The 14882-nt window shown below is 45.4% G+C and overlaps 1 protein-coding gene across 2 annotated transcripts in view; it reads right to left on the bottom strand.

The window, feature by feature from the left end:
* The window catches only part of anks1b (ankyrin repeat and sterile alpha motif domain containing 1B), a 591188-nt gene extending 578792 nt beyond the window's left edge, over positions 1-12396 (bottom strand). For both annotated transcript variants that reach the window (XM_078235472.1, XM_078235471.1), the window contains exon 1: positions 12320-12396. The gene's annotated coding sequence lies outside the window, so the exon portion shown is untranslated. The remainder of the gene's footprint in view (positions 1-12319) is intronic.
* Between the last annotated feature and the right edge of the window lie 2486 nt (positions 12397-14882).

Genomic DNA, 14882 nt, shown 5'->3' on the forward strand with positions numbered 1-14882 from the left:
GAACTCTGTGATACAGAGGGATCTGGGTGTTCTAGTGCATGATTCACAAAAGGCTAGTACACAGGAACAGCAAGTAATTGAAAGTTAATAGTATGTTACCATTTATTGTGAAGGAAATTGAGTACAAAAGTAGGGAGGCTATGTTTCAGTTCTATAAAGCATGAGTCAGATCACATTTGGAGTACCGTGTACAGTATTGGTCACCTTTAAGGAAGGAAATAAAATGCGTTGGAAGGAGTTCAGGGAAGGTTTACCAGACTAATACTTGGAATGGGAGGGTTGTCTAATGAGGAATGGTTGGACAGGCTAGGCTTGTATCCATTGGACTTTAGAAGAGTAAGAGGTGACTTGATTGAAACGTACAAGATTCTGAGGGGTCCTGACAGGGTGGATGTGGAGATGATGTTTCCTCTTGTGGGAGAATCCAGAACTAGGGAAGGGTTACTGTTTAAAAATAAGGGGTCATCCGTTTAAAATGGAGATGAGGCAAAAACATGTCTCTGTGGTGAGTCTTTGGAACTCTCTTCCTGTCAAAATGGTGGAAGAAGAGTCTTTGGATACTCTTAAGGCCGAGGTGGATAGATTCTTGGTAAGCAAGGGGGTGAAAGGTTATCAGAAGAAGGCAGGATGCAGAATTGAGGTTACTATCAGATCAGCCATGATCTTATTAAATGGCGAGAGCAGACTCGAGGGGCTGAATGGCCTATTCCTGCTCCTTGTTCGTATGTTCACCCTCTGCATGCTTTAGATTTCTCTTTCTGTATCAATCCCCATGAATGGATCCTGAAATGCTTCCTTCTTCATCCAGCAGGAAACATACTAATCAATAAAGTTCTTCAGAGCACACTTCAGAAATTCCTTAATGAATAAAATCTTTGATCTTGTGAATCAAAAATTCCTTTGCCACTTTGGCTTTAAGACAATCAAAGCCCCATTCAGTCTTTGGGTGGTTAATATCTCCCATACAGGAAGAGGGTGGCATAGTGGCAATGTCAATAGACTAATAATCCAGAGGCCCAGCTAATGCCCTGGGGATATATGTTCACCTTGGCAGGCTGGTGGGAATTTACATTCCATTGATAAAATCTTGAATTTAAAACTGGTCTCAGCAATGGGGGACCATGAAACTATCATCGATTGTTGTAAAAAGTCATCTGGCTCACTGATGTCCTTTAGGGAAGGAAACCATCCTTACCTCATCTGTTATTATGGACTCACACAATGTGGTTATCTCTTAACTACCCTCTGAAATGGCCTGGCAAGCCGCTCAGTTCAAGGGCAATCCAGGATGGGCCACAATTGCTAACCTGACCAGTAACTTGACATTTCCCTGCAAATTTGATCCCTATCCTATGGACTATCCCACTGATGATCCCTGCCCCCATGGCCTGTCCACAAACATCCCTACCATCCACTCCTCACCCCTACTAGGAGTCAAAGGCTATGCTGATTGGCTGAGTGGCTGATTCGGGCACTTACTGCTATCTAAGATAGCACATGGATGAATCATCAGATAAATCAAGGGGATGTATATTGCACTAGAGGAAAGCACTAGCACGCAGAAAGTGCACCATGGCAATTAACATACAGGATAATTATAAAATGGATGTGCTTCAGTTGCTCTGTGATATTGAGGGTTGAATTTTTACTCTGGGAACATTTCCGACTTTGCAAAGCCAACTCAGGAGAAACTGCCCAGATCATTTTGATTACTGCTCAGGGGGTGGTGGGAGGAAGCACAACATTCCAGAAGTAGTTGTGATGTGGAGTCGGGCCCAGTGTGGGCTATGTGAACTCAGTCGGAGTTAAAAGGAGTTAAGGATTTCCTGCTGTCAGACAGGAAGTGTACGAGGCCGCTTGTATAAGATGTCAATCAACAGTACAAGCTGCAATAATTGTCCAACTGGCTGCTCAGACTGGAACAGATGGCCCATCATGGGCTTTCCATTGGAAAATATAGTAATTGCTGTTGCCAATTCGCATTGTAATGGAGGAGAACACCGAACCAGGTTAAGACTGGAAACACTTCACAAGGCATAGCCATAGCTTAGCACCTTTGCAACAGCAGCTGCTCATGATATCCTGTATTAGCTCAGGTAACTATTATGCCTCAGGGGGTGACTGATACACACTGTGGAAATTAAGATACAACAACTATGGCAGGCAACTTTGTCAGCAAGAATGGAAAGTGATTATTATCAGACAAGGCCTCAGGTGAGGCCAGCGGTTGCGTATTCAAAGAGACTAGTCTAACTCTGTGTCAGTTTCATAAACATTCCCGGCCTTGGCCACAGGATGAAACAAAGACAAGTTACCATGACAAATACCAAAAAACAAGATATGGTGACATATTATGATAATGAAGGGTTAGAAGGAGATCATTTTCTATTGGATAAGAATGGGCAAAAAGCTACGCTATGGTTGGTGGACTAGGTATGCAAATGAAAGGTTAGAAAGTTGCTCATTTCTCATTTGCTGTAATTAACTATAGCTGCTAATTACAAGTTTAGTTACGTTTATTTATTACTGTCACAAGTAGGCTTACATGAACACTGCAATGAAGTTACTGTGAATCCCCTGGTCGCCACAATCTGGCGCTTTTCTGGATACACGGAGGGAGAATTTAGCATGGCCAATCCACTTAACCAGCACATCTTTCGGACTGTGGGAGGAAACCAGAGCACCCGGAGGAGACCCACGTAGACACAGGGAGAACATGCAGACTCCGCACAAGACAGTGACCCAAGCCAGGAATCAAACCCGGGTCCCTGACGCTGTGAGGCAGCAGTGCTAACCACTGTGCCACCATGCCGTCCTGTGATTTATTATGTTGACTTCTTGCTTTGTTACCACATTACGTTTGGAACTAAAACCAGATGTACTCTCAAGAAAAATAGGCCAAACTGTGCAATGTATGCACCGAACTGAGAACCAATTATTTTTTGAGGGCATGTATTCATGTAACTAAAAGCAAAATATTGCAGATGCTAGAAATCTGAACTAAAACCAAAAAATTCAGCCAGTTGCAAACAGCACCCAGCAGCTGTGGAGTGAAGGGAGAAGTTAATTGTCTGTATGAATTGACAGAACACTTAGCAGTGCATTACGCTGCATGTGTGTTCTCCTTGTGCATGAGTAATAAAGATTAGAAGTTTGAGTACCCAGAGTGCCTAGTGTTGTTTGTACCCAAGTCAATGACAACACCGCATGTGCCGGGATCCTTTTCCCTTCCACCTATCCTCTTTCTACTTCTTAAAAAAATTAATTCATGGGACATGGGTGTTGCTGGCTGGCCAGCATTATTGCCCATCCCTAGTTGCCCTTGTTCAGAGGGCAGTTGAGAATCAATCACATTGCTGTGGCTCTGGAGTCACATGTAGGCCAGACCAGGTATGGACGGCACTCAGTGCTCAGAGTGAGCTAATGCAATTGAAGCTTGACCAGGATCCTCACTGTCAGAGCACAGCAGTGTGACTCAGATACGGATGGGCCAGCAAGGGAGAACAACATGCCCATCCCTATACACAATATCTAAGTGCAGCTGAGGCACGGGTGCTGTGTTAAAAGCAGTCATCCACAGCTGAGTGTTACACATTCAGTTAAGTAGATGTTCTGCATGTGAAAATGCCAAGAATGTTCCAGAGAATCACGTCTGTGTGCTTTCCTATCTACCTTTGAAACGTTGGTCTTCCAGGTGGTGGAAGCCATTGTTTCCAAGTGATCAGAGGCGATGGGCAGCATTGCACGTTGCAGACGTCACACACTCCTGTAACTGGACACCAGTGGTAGATGTGGAAGGTCATTAAAGGAGTTGTTGTATCAGAGACATGGCCTCACCCAGTACAAAGCACAGTGGCTGTGGCATTGTTAACACATGCAATCATGTCTGAAGGTCGTGGGTGTAAAGTCTTGTTTCCTACTGTCTCTCTTGGCACAGTGGCGTAGTTTGAATAGGCACAGGATAGTGGTTGACTGGCTCATTGACCAGGGACCAGGTTGTCTAAGACTTCTCAGGGTGTTTGCGCATTATAATGAGGCCAAAGATGATGGTGGTCATGTTTCCAGCCATATTGCTGGCACTGACTTTCAGCATGTGCTGCTGGTTTCTCTCTTTTTGAAAATAGGCATTTCCCTGAGGAAGCGTCGAAGCTGCTCACCTGGCTGATGTAAAATGTAAGCTTCCAGCAGCCTGGGTGATTAGCAATGAGCAACTCCTGCAAAGAATCAGCCATGGCTGCTCGGGCCTGGCCCCTCAGCCTGTCTGCCATTGCCACTCTCTTTAAGGCAGAGATAGATAGATTTCTGATAAACAAAGAGGGGATCAGCCATGATATTAAATGGCAGAGCGGGCTCGAGGGGCTGAGTGACCCATTCCTGCTCCTACTTCCTATGTTGCCATGTTTCCCCTCCTAAGCCTGGACAGGGGCCATCTTAAGATCACAGAATAGAATCATAGAATCCTTGCAGTGCAAAAAGAGGCCATTTGGCCCATCGTGCCTGCACCAACTCTTACCACCCTATCCTCACCATCAACTTCCTCCTTCTTAGTTGTTGTAACTTTTAGCGTGCCTTCTGCCCCCTCTAGTTGCAGTCCCCTCTGATGTACCATACAGTGCAGCAAGCTGCACACCACTATTGTTTGGAGTGCAAGGGAATACATTAGAACTCTTGTGGGATGGACAAGGCACCTTTATTTTTATTCATTCATGGGACATGGATTTTGCTGGCTAGACCAGCATTTATTGCCCATCCCTAGTTGCCCTTGAGAAGGTGGTGATGAGCTGCCTTCTTGAATCGCTGCTGTCCATGTGCTGTGAGTTGACCCACAATGCCGTTAGGGAGCATATTCCATGATTTTGACCCAGCGACTGCGAAGGAATCGTGATAGATTTCCAAGTCAGGATGGTGAGTGGCTTGGAGGGGAACTTGCAGGTGGTGGTGTTGCCATGTATCTGCTGCCCTTGTCCTTCCAGATGGAAGTGGGTTTGGAAGGTGCTGTCTAAGGATCTTTGGTGAATTGCTGCAGTGCATCTTGTAGATAGTACACACTGCTGCTACTGAGCGTTGGTGGTGGAGGGAGTGGATGTTTGTCGATGTGGTGCCAATCGAGCAGGCTGCTTTGCCCTGGGAGGTGTCAAGCCTGAGTGTTGTTGGAGCTGCGCCCATTCAGGCAAGAGGAGAGTATTCCATCAGACTCCTGACTTGTGCCTTGTAGATGGTGGATAAGCTTTGAGGAGTCAGGAGGCGAGTTGCGCACCGCAGTATTCCTAGCCTCTGACCGGTTCTTGTAGCCACCGTGTTTATGTGGCGAGATCAGTTGAGTTTCTGGTCAATGGTAACCCCAAGGATGTTGACAGTGGGGAATTCAGTGATGGTAACCATTGAATGTCAAGGGGTGGTTGTTAGAGTGTCTCTTATTGGTGGTCATTACCTGGCATTTGTGTGTCACGAATATTACTTGTCACTTGTCAATCCAAGTCTGGATATTGTCCAGACCTTGTTGCATTTGAACATTGACTGCTTCAGTATCTGAGGAGTCGCGAATGGTGCTGAACATTGTGCAATTATCAGCGAACATCCCCACTTCTGACCTTACGATTGAGGGAAGGTGATTGATGAAGCAGCTGAAGATGGTTACGCCTAGGACACTACCCTGAGGGACTCCTGCAGAGATGTCCTGGAGCTAAGATGACTGATCCTCCACTACGATAACATTCTGCCTGTGTACCAGGTATGACTCCAACCAGCGAAGAGTTTGCCCCCGATACCCATTGATTCCAGTTTTGCTAGGGCTCCTTGATGCCATACTCGATCAAATGTGACCTTGATGACCTCATAGAGAATCATAAAAACCCTACAGTGCAGAAGGAGGCCATTCGGCCCATCGAGTCTGCACCGACCACAATCCCACCCAGGCCCTACCCCCACATATTTACCCGCTAATCCCTCTAACCTACGCATCTCAGGATTCTAAGGGGCAATTTGCAACCTGGCCAATCAACCTAACCAGCACATCTTTGGACTGTGGGAGGAAACCGGAGCACCCGGAGGAAACCCACACAGACACGAGGAGAATGTGCAAACTCCACACAGACAGTGACCCAAGCCGGGAATCGAACCCAGGTCCCTGGAGCTGTGAAGCAGCAGTGCTAACCATTGTGCTACCGTGCCGACCTGAAGAACATTTCCATGGTGCCAATATCCTGTTCTATTGTTCTCTGGGTTAACCACAAGCTGTTGTTACAGCTGAGTTCAGATGATGCTTGTGGCCATCTAACAGTCATCTCCTTAAGGGATAACACCTTATCCCACAGAAAGCAACCATAGGCCTGGATGGACATTCAGAAAAGCTGAGACTGTTGCGAATTCTTCAGGATAAATGATTGATAGCAGCTTCCAGGGTACTGTGCACAGACGGGCAGGAAAGCCTTGGTGTGGTCAAACTCCATCTGCACCTTCAGGAAGTGGAAGGATTTCCTGTTCACAAAGTTGTCATGTTGACTATTTGGTGCCTGTATAGCAACACGTATGCAGGCAGTTGCCCCCAAGAGGTCTGCTGATTCTGCCAACTCCCTGCTCCTCAGTTTTTGCAGTGCCAAACCCATCATGATGTTCGTGTTTATCTCAACCCAAGCAGAGGAGACATCAGTGATCGCCTTGATATGCTGTGTGCAGCGGACTGAGGTTCTGCAAAGGTCTCCTGCTGAGCCTGGGACAGAGCCACCTGCATCAAAATTCAGAACCATCGTGAGATTGTGATCCAGTGGCAGGGCATGAGCATTAGCAGGTGATAGTTTGAGATCTTGTTGGACCACAGCATATACGTCAGTGACCAATTCCCGGTTTAACCTGAGACAATTTCCGCATTGTTTCTCACTCATATAAAGATGTGACCCCTGCAGCTGGTAGACCTTCAGAGTAAAACGCAGTTTGCCCCTCCGGCTGCCTCATAATGCCTCCAAATCCAGGTTTTGCCCCCTCTTCCTGCTCTCAGGCGGATCATGCACACACACCTCTATGGTGCCAATATGGACGCCATCGCCATTTTGCAGCTTCTTTTGCTATCACGCACACTCTTCCTCCTCTGGCACACTCTTCCTGTTGGCTGGGGGCCTGAGCCATGAGAGGCAAAGGTTCCAGAGGCCCCACCTTTGAAGTGAATTGGATGTCAGCCACACAGCTTTGTTTGAATTTGCGGACGTTCTGTGGCATTCGGTGGAACTGTTTAAAGCTATCTGAAAGAGTACCTGACCTTATGGGTACCTTACCAAACCTTACCTATCTGAAAGAGTACCGACCTCTCCAAGGAACTCTGGCAGTTTAGGCCTTTTCCACAAAAATCTAAATCCCAGTCATGTCTCAGAAACCCGGGTGATGTAAGTTGCTTCCAACTGAAGGTAGCTGCACTTATAACACGCTGTTGGCTCTGCAAACAATACAAGTGCGACCCATCTCCATTCTCAACCTCCCTCCCTCCACTCCCAAACGAAAATGCTAGCTGCCAGCTTCAGGAGGTGGCGGGAGGTTCTGATTCCAGCCGCCTTGTTGTTCTGAATTTTGATGCAGGTGGTTCTGTCCCAGGTCACCAATGCCCCCTCTGCTTGGGTTGAGATACACACTTAAATCATGATGGGTTTGGAATCGCAAGCACTGAGGACCAGGGAGTTGGCAGAATCAGCAGACGTCCTGGGGGCAGCTGCCTGCATACGTGTTGCCATACGGGCACCAAATAGTCAACCGCCATCCAGTTGAGAATTCAGGTCTCAGTCATGTTTTTACAGCCGATAGAAATGTTGAAAGTGAAATAGGACAGTGAGTCAGGGTGTATATATATTTTTATATATATATATGAACGGCTGGTTAGTGATGAGCATAGGGATGATGCCGCCGGGATTGTTCGTGCAATAGGTAGATTTACATGTGGAAGGTCTGTTCGGTGTTACATTGTTGAATAGCCCCCAACAGCAGCATCAGATTCTCTCCCGCAGTTTAGTCAGGTTCTTCACACTAATCCTCTTACTGTAGCTGCATGTCTTTCTCCTCCAGGGCTTCCATAATGATTCCTCCCTACAACAAAAAGTCACGCGACATGCAAATTACCACAATGATTGATACCATACTGAAACCAGTCCAGGCACTTGGAGAGCTGGAATATTCTGTGATGACTCTGGTGGCACTTCATTATACCCATTTCCGGTTGGTATCCATGGATACTCCAAAGACCAGATGAACCATGACAGTAAAGAATAGCTTTGGTGCACTCGGAGCCAGACTGAAAATTACCTCTCGAGAGTCAAACGTTGTTGGGACAGTGAAGCACTTTGAAATGAAATCACTGTGACGCTGCCTCAGAGCACTGACTTGCACAATTCTGCTGCAACAGCTATAAATTAACTGAATTTACTTTTATCGTTCATATCTGCATCATCAGTGCAATCTGTGATCCCCAGAATCTTCAGAAATCTCTGCCTCTATCCAACTCCACAGCCACTCGCAGTTGATTATCGGAGGTGAACGAAATTAAATTACTTATCCGAGTAAACAAGGGATTCATTATCATTCGGTTTACACATCTCTGTACTGCAGACTCCGTGTTATAGTGAATGTCCTGAGTGGCAGCTTCATTCACATCAACCCAATTACTTCTCCCAGATGTGGGCCCTTGGATTTGAAAACTGGGATGGAAAAGATACGGACCCAGGGAGGACTGAGCACTAGCCTGGCAACCCTCGGCCTGTTGTCGACCACAAGCCCGATACCCTCACGTTTAAGTTTATTTATCAGTGTCACAGGTAGGCTTACATTAACTCTGCAACGAAGTGACTGTGAAAATCTCCTAGTCGCCACACTCTGGTGCCTGTTCGGTTACACTGAGGGAGAATTTAGCATGGCCAATGCATCCAGCCAGCACGTCTTTCGGACTGTGGGAGGAAATCGGAGTACCGGGAGGAAACCCACACCCGTCACGGGGAGAATGTGCAGACTCTGCACAGACAGTGTCCCAAGCCAGAAATCGAACCCGGGTCCCTGGCGCTATGAGGCAGCAGTGCTAACCGCTGTGCCACCATGTCTAGTGTCTAAAGACACTGGTCCCATCACTACGAAAGAAGATGCAGTAAGGTTTGGTATCAGCATATATGCTTGGAACAGCAGTAAATCAGACTGCTGTAAACAGGTTCCATTTTACAGTGAAACAAAAGTTTAGTCTGGGTTAGGCCTATCTACTCCCTGTGCACAATTGTCCCTATCCTGAACCTGCTGTAGGCATAGGTCCAGGTCGACTAATTTAGGGAAATTCCAGAGCAATTCAAATAGAGCGGAGCTCCAAGTAATGGATTTCTACTCTCCTTTGTGCATCAGCCGTGGCTCAGTCGATAGCACACTTGCTTTTGAATCACAATGTTCCAGGTTCAAGTCTCACTCCAGGACTTGAGCACAAAATGAAGGTTGGCACTCGGACGCAGTACTGAAGGAGTGCTGCACTTGCCGGCAGTGCAGTCTTTCAGATAAGGCATTAAACCGATATCCCACCTTCCTGTCCTGGTGGATGTACAGGAACCCCGAGCACTCTTTCAAAAAAACAGCAATGGAGTTGTCCCCAGTGTCTTGGACAATAATTATCCCTCAATCAACATCAGCTGAAAAAGACAGATGACCTGGTCATTATCACATTGCTGATAGTGGAAGTTTGCTGTGCTCAGGTTGTGGCCATGTTTCCTCCATTACAACAGTGGCTTCACAGCAGCAAAATACTTAATCAGCTGGAAAGCACTTTCAGACACCCCATGGTCATAACAGGTGCTATATAAATGCCAGTCTTTCTTTTCTTTTTCGCAATATCGGAGAACTGAGCATTTCCAAATGGTAAGAAGTGGAATATTGAGGCCTGGCATTCTGAGCAACATACATAACATCCAGATTGTTAAGGTTAAAAAAATGCACTTAACTTCTCCTTTGGAATAATGCACAACTTTATTTTTTTTATTCATTTGTGGGACAGCGTTGCTGGCTGGCCAGCATTTATTGCCCATCCCTAGTTGCCCGAGGGCAATTGAGAGTCAACCACATTGCTGTGGCTCTGGAGTCACATGTAGGCCAGACCAGGTAAGGATGGCAGATTTCCTCCCCGAAAGGACATTAGTGAACCAGATGGGTTTTTCCGACAATCAACAATGGTTTCATGGTCATCAGTAGATTCTTAATTCCAGATATTTCTGACTGAGTTCAAATTCCACCATCTGCCGTGGCGGGATTCGAACCCGGGTTCCCAGAACATTAGCTGAGTTTCTGGATTAATAATCAAGTGATACCACTAGGCCATCACCTCTCCCTTTGTAATATGTATTGTAGTAACCTTCAAGAATAAGTAATAACCAAAGTAAACATTTGGAAATTAGACCTAAAAAGCATGATGCACGAGTTGAATTTAAATAAAAACATTGACTGTTGTTTTACTTGTCTCAAGTTTTATTTAGTTTAAAGTTTATTTATTAGTGTCACAAGTAGGCTTATATTAACCCTGCAATTAAGTTACTGTGAAAATCCCCTAGTCATCACACACTGGTGCCTGTTCGGGTACACTGAGGGAGAATTTAGCATGGCCAATGCACCTAACTAGCACGTCTTTCGGAATGTGGGAGGAAACCGGAGCATTCAGAGGAAACCCACTCAGACACGGGGAGAACATGCAGACTCCGCACAGACAGTGACCCAAGCCAGGAATTGAACCCAGGTCCCTGGTGCTGTGAGGCAACAGTGCTAACCATTGTGCCACCATGTCACCCCAGAAAAATCGAAGTGGAGAATTTAGCACCTTCTTCTCAATTGAGACCCAGCAAGTGCTTATCAAAAAGGAATAAAGAACAATTATATTGAATGTGTTATTACTTTAGATGGCATAGTCTGCCCAAGGGTTTAACACAAGTCTCTTACTCACCTGGTAAACTGATAAAATTACAGTTATTTCCATCTCATGTCTATTTATTTCAACGAGTATAAGCCAAGTCAAGTCACCAGAAAGCAAGCAAGTCACTGTGTAAGTCAGCATGATGAGCAGAAATGTCACCCATCTTTACAGGAGAACAGCAACACAGAGATAAAAGTTCACATGTAAATATTTCCCTTCACACAAGCCCCCACAGTGATGGGCTTTAAACAAGGTCCATTATCTTCACATCAAAGCCAATTTCCAAAGCTCTTTTAAGAGAGTACAGTATCATTCATTTCAGAATAAATTGCCATTCATTTCAATACTTGCAAAAACCACCTCCACTGAGTTTGGTACCAATGCTTACAAACAACAATTAACAAAGAACAAGGAACAGTACAGCACAGGAACAGGCCCCTCAGCCCAAGCCTGCACCGACACATGCACCTTTCTGAACTGAAGACCTTGTGCCACTACACAGTCCATATCCCTCTATTCCCTGCCTTTTCACGTATCTATCAATTAGGTATGATTATTCCCATTCTGAACATACACCTATTTTGTTTTTTTTGTCTTCTCCTTTGGCCTCAACACAATGATTCCTTTTATATTAAGCAGTTGGACTCTTATCATAGAACCCTAGAGTGCAGAAGAAGGCCATTCGGCCCATCGAGCCTGCATTGACAACAATCCTACTCAGGCTGTATCCTCATAACCACACATAATACCTGCTATTCCCTCTGACACTAAGGGGCAACTTAGCACGGCCAACCCACCTAACCCACACATCTTTGGAGTGTGGGAGAAAATTGGAGCACCCGGAGGAAACCCACGCAGACACAGGGAGAATGTACAAACTTCACACCAGACAGTCACCCAAGGCCAGAATTGCACCCTGGCATTGTGAGGCAGCAGTGCTAACCACTGTGCCATCGTGTTGCCCTCAACTTGAAAGTTTTTGATCTGGCTTCCTGTCCTAGTTGATGTATTCATTTGAGCAGTTCAAAGTGGATAAGCATCCTGGCTGGCTGGCTGCTTCCTCCCGTAGTCCAAAGATGTGCAGGTTAGGTGAATCGGCCCTGCTAAATTCTCCCTCAGTGAATCCGAACAGGTGCTGGAATGTGGCGACCGAGGGGATTTTCACAGTAACTTCATTGCGGTGTGAACGCAAGTCTACTTGTGATTAGTAAATAAACTTAAAGAAAAAGACAGACATGTCCTGGAGAACTAACTGCATTTTGGATGCTCTGTTAGGAGTCATCACCAACAGTAACCTGAGTGCAAGGAACAACTTTCCCTTTTAAGATAGGAAAATAAACCACAGGAATGTTCCAGATTGTGAGTGGTTACGTACAGCAACTAACTTCAAACAGTGAATTTCCCAACACTTACTTGTGCCCGTTCAAAGCAGCATGATGCAAGGCAGTGTAGCCAGAAGGATCTGTACAGTTGACGTTGGGTCCTCGCCAAATGCTGAAAGGAAACACAAAAATAAGAGCTGAACTTTCCAATGAAAATAGGGTCAGGATCCATTTAACAACTTCAGATCCATGCATAATACAGTGAATACCACATCTTGCCTCACACATTCGTCTTAAAGGACTTCAGAAGCAAATTGAAGCACCATTAATTGCCAGCACTTCAAATTACATAAGGTTACCAGAAAGTGCAGCAATTATAAATTGCTAAAACAAGATCCAATTAAATTTAAATGAATTTTTTTACGACAAAGATAATTCCAGTATCAGGTCATTTTCACGCGCTTCGATCTGCATTCAGTACTTTGAATGTGGACGGCATAACACATTACAACAGAATTTAAAGGTTAAAAGCTGGATTAAAGCAAATTACTGCCGGTGCTGGAATCTGAAACCAAAAGAGAAAATGCTGGAAAATCTCAGCAGGTCTGGCAGCATCTGTAAGGAGAGAAAAGAGCTGACGTTTCGAGTCCAGATGACCCTTTGTCAAAGCTAAATGGCATAGAAAGTGGAGATATTTATACTGTTGGATGAGGGAATGAAAGATGAGTCACAGCCACAAAAACAAGGGGAAAGGCTGCTAATGGCAGTCCATAGAGAGAATGGAAGGTATGAATAGCCAAACGGCAGAGAAGCTCAAATCAGAGGGTAAGCTGTGACAGATGAACATGTGGGGAGAGGGAGGAGATGGGTGGGAGAGAGATAAAATTGAGAAAAAGGGGGAAAGGGAAGCAAAGGGGGTGAAAGGGTGAGAAAAGGGGGGGATAAAATTGGGGGGAAGAGTGGGGAATGTAAAGGTCATCTAAGCTATAATACTGGAGCCGGTTGGCTCAGCTGGCTGGATGGCTGGTTTGTGATGCAGAGTGTTGTCAACAGCACGGGTTCAATTCCCGTACTGGCTCAGGTTATTCATGAAGGCCCTGCCTTCTAAACCTCGCCCCTTTCCCGAGGTGTGATGATCCTCAGGTTAAATCACACCCAGTCAGCTCCCCCCCCCCACCTCAAAGGGGAGAGCAGCCTAAGGTCAGCTGGGACTATGGCGACTTTACCTATTGGGCTTGCACCAATGTTAGGCGTCATTCAGTTTTAGAGTGAACAAAGTCAGTAGATAATAGTGTGATCATATTCTTAGCACATTTCCCACAACACACTCAAGAATTCAAATGAAATTTGTTTGGAGGTTATACTTTCTGCTACATGCCCTGTTTCAGTGTGAAGTATTTCTTGAAACTCGTATCGCTTTTCCTCGTTCAAATGTTCAAACATGCAAAAGAGCATTTCACTTTGCCATTAGTACTGTCAAAACCCATGTGATCCTAATATTAAAAGGGTTAATGTGTAGATATATTCATTCACGTGAAAGTATAGATAGATAAATCTGCGGGACCCGATGAGGTATATCCCAGGACATTGTGGGAGGCTAGGGAGGAAATTGCGGGACCCCTAGCTGAGATATTTGAATAATCGATGGTCACGGGTGAGGTGCCTGAAGATTGGCGAGTGGCAAATGTTGTGCCTTTGTTTAAAAAGGGCTGCAGGGAAAAGCCTGGGAACTAGTTAGCCTCACATCTGTGGTGGGTAAATTGTTGGAAGGTATTTTGGGAGACAGGATCTACAGGCATTTAGAGATGCAAGGACTGATTAGGAACAGTCAGCATGGCTTTGTGAGTGGAAAATCATGTCTCACAAATTTAATTGAGTTTTTTGAAGGGGTAACCAAGAAGATAGATGAGGGCAGTGCAGTTGATGTTGTCTACATGGACTTTAGCAAGGCTTTTGACAAGGTACCGCATGGTAAGTTGTTGCATAAAGTTAAATCTCACGGGGTCCAGCGTGAGGTACCTAAATGGATACAAAATTGGCTTCTTGACAGAAGCCAGAGGGTGGTTGTAGAGAATTGGAGGCCTGTGACTAGCGGTGTGCCTCAGGGATCAGTGCTGGGCCCACTGTTATTTGTCATTTATATTAATGATTTGGATGAGAATATAGGGGGCATGGTTAGTAGGTTTGCAGATGACACCAAGATTGGTGGTATGGTGGACAGTGAGGAAGGTTATCTCCAATTGCAGCGGGATCTTGATCAATTGGGCCAGTGGGCTGACGAATGGCAGATGGAGTTTAATTTAGACAAATGCGAGGTAATGCATTTTGGTAGATTGAACCAGGGCAGGACTTACTCAGTTAATGGTAGGGCGTTGGGGAGGGTTACAGAACAAAGAGATCTAGGGGTACATGTTCATAGCTCCTTGAAAGTGGAGTCACAGGTGGACAGAATGGTGAAGAAGGCATTCGGCATGCTTGGTTTCATCGGTCAGAACATTTAATACAGGAGTTGGGACATCTTGTTGAAGTTGTACAAGACATTGGTAAGACCACACTTGGAGTACTGTGTGCAATTCTGGTCACCCTATTATAGAAAGAATATTAAACTAGAAAGAGTGCAGAAAAGATTTACTAGGATGCTACCGGGACTTGAT

Source organism: Mustelus asterias, chromosome 19 (genome assembly GCF_964213995.1).
Source record: "Mustelus asterias chromosome 19, sMusAst1.hap1.1, whole genome shotgun sequence".
NCBI lineage: Eukaryota > Metazoa > Chordata > Chondrichthyes > Carcharhiniformes > Triakidae > Mustelus > Mustelus asterias.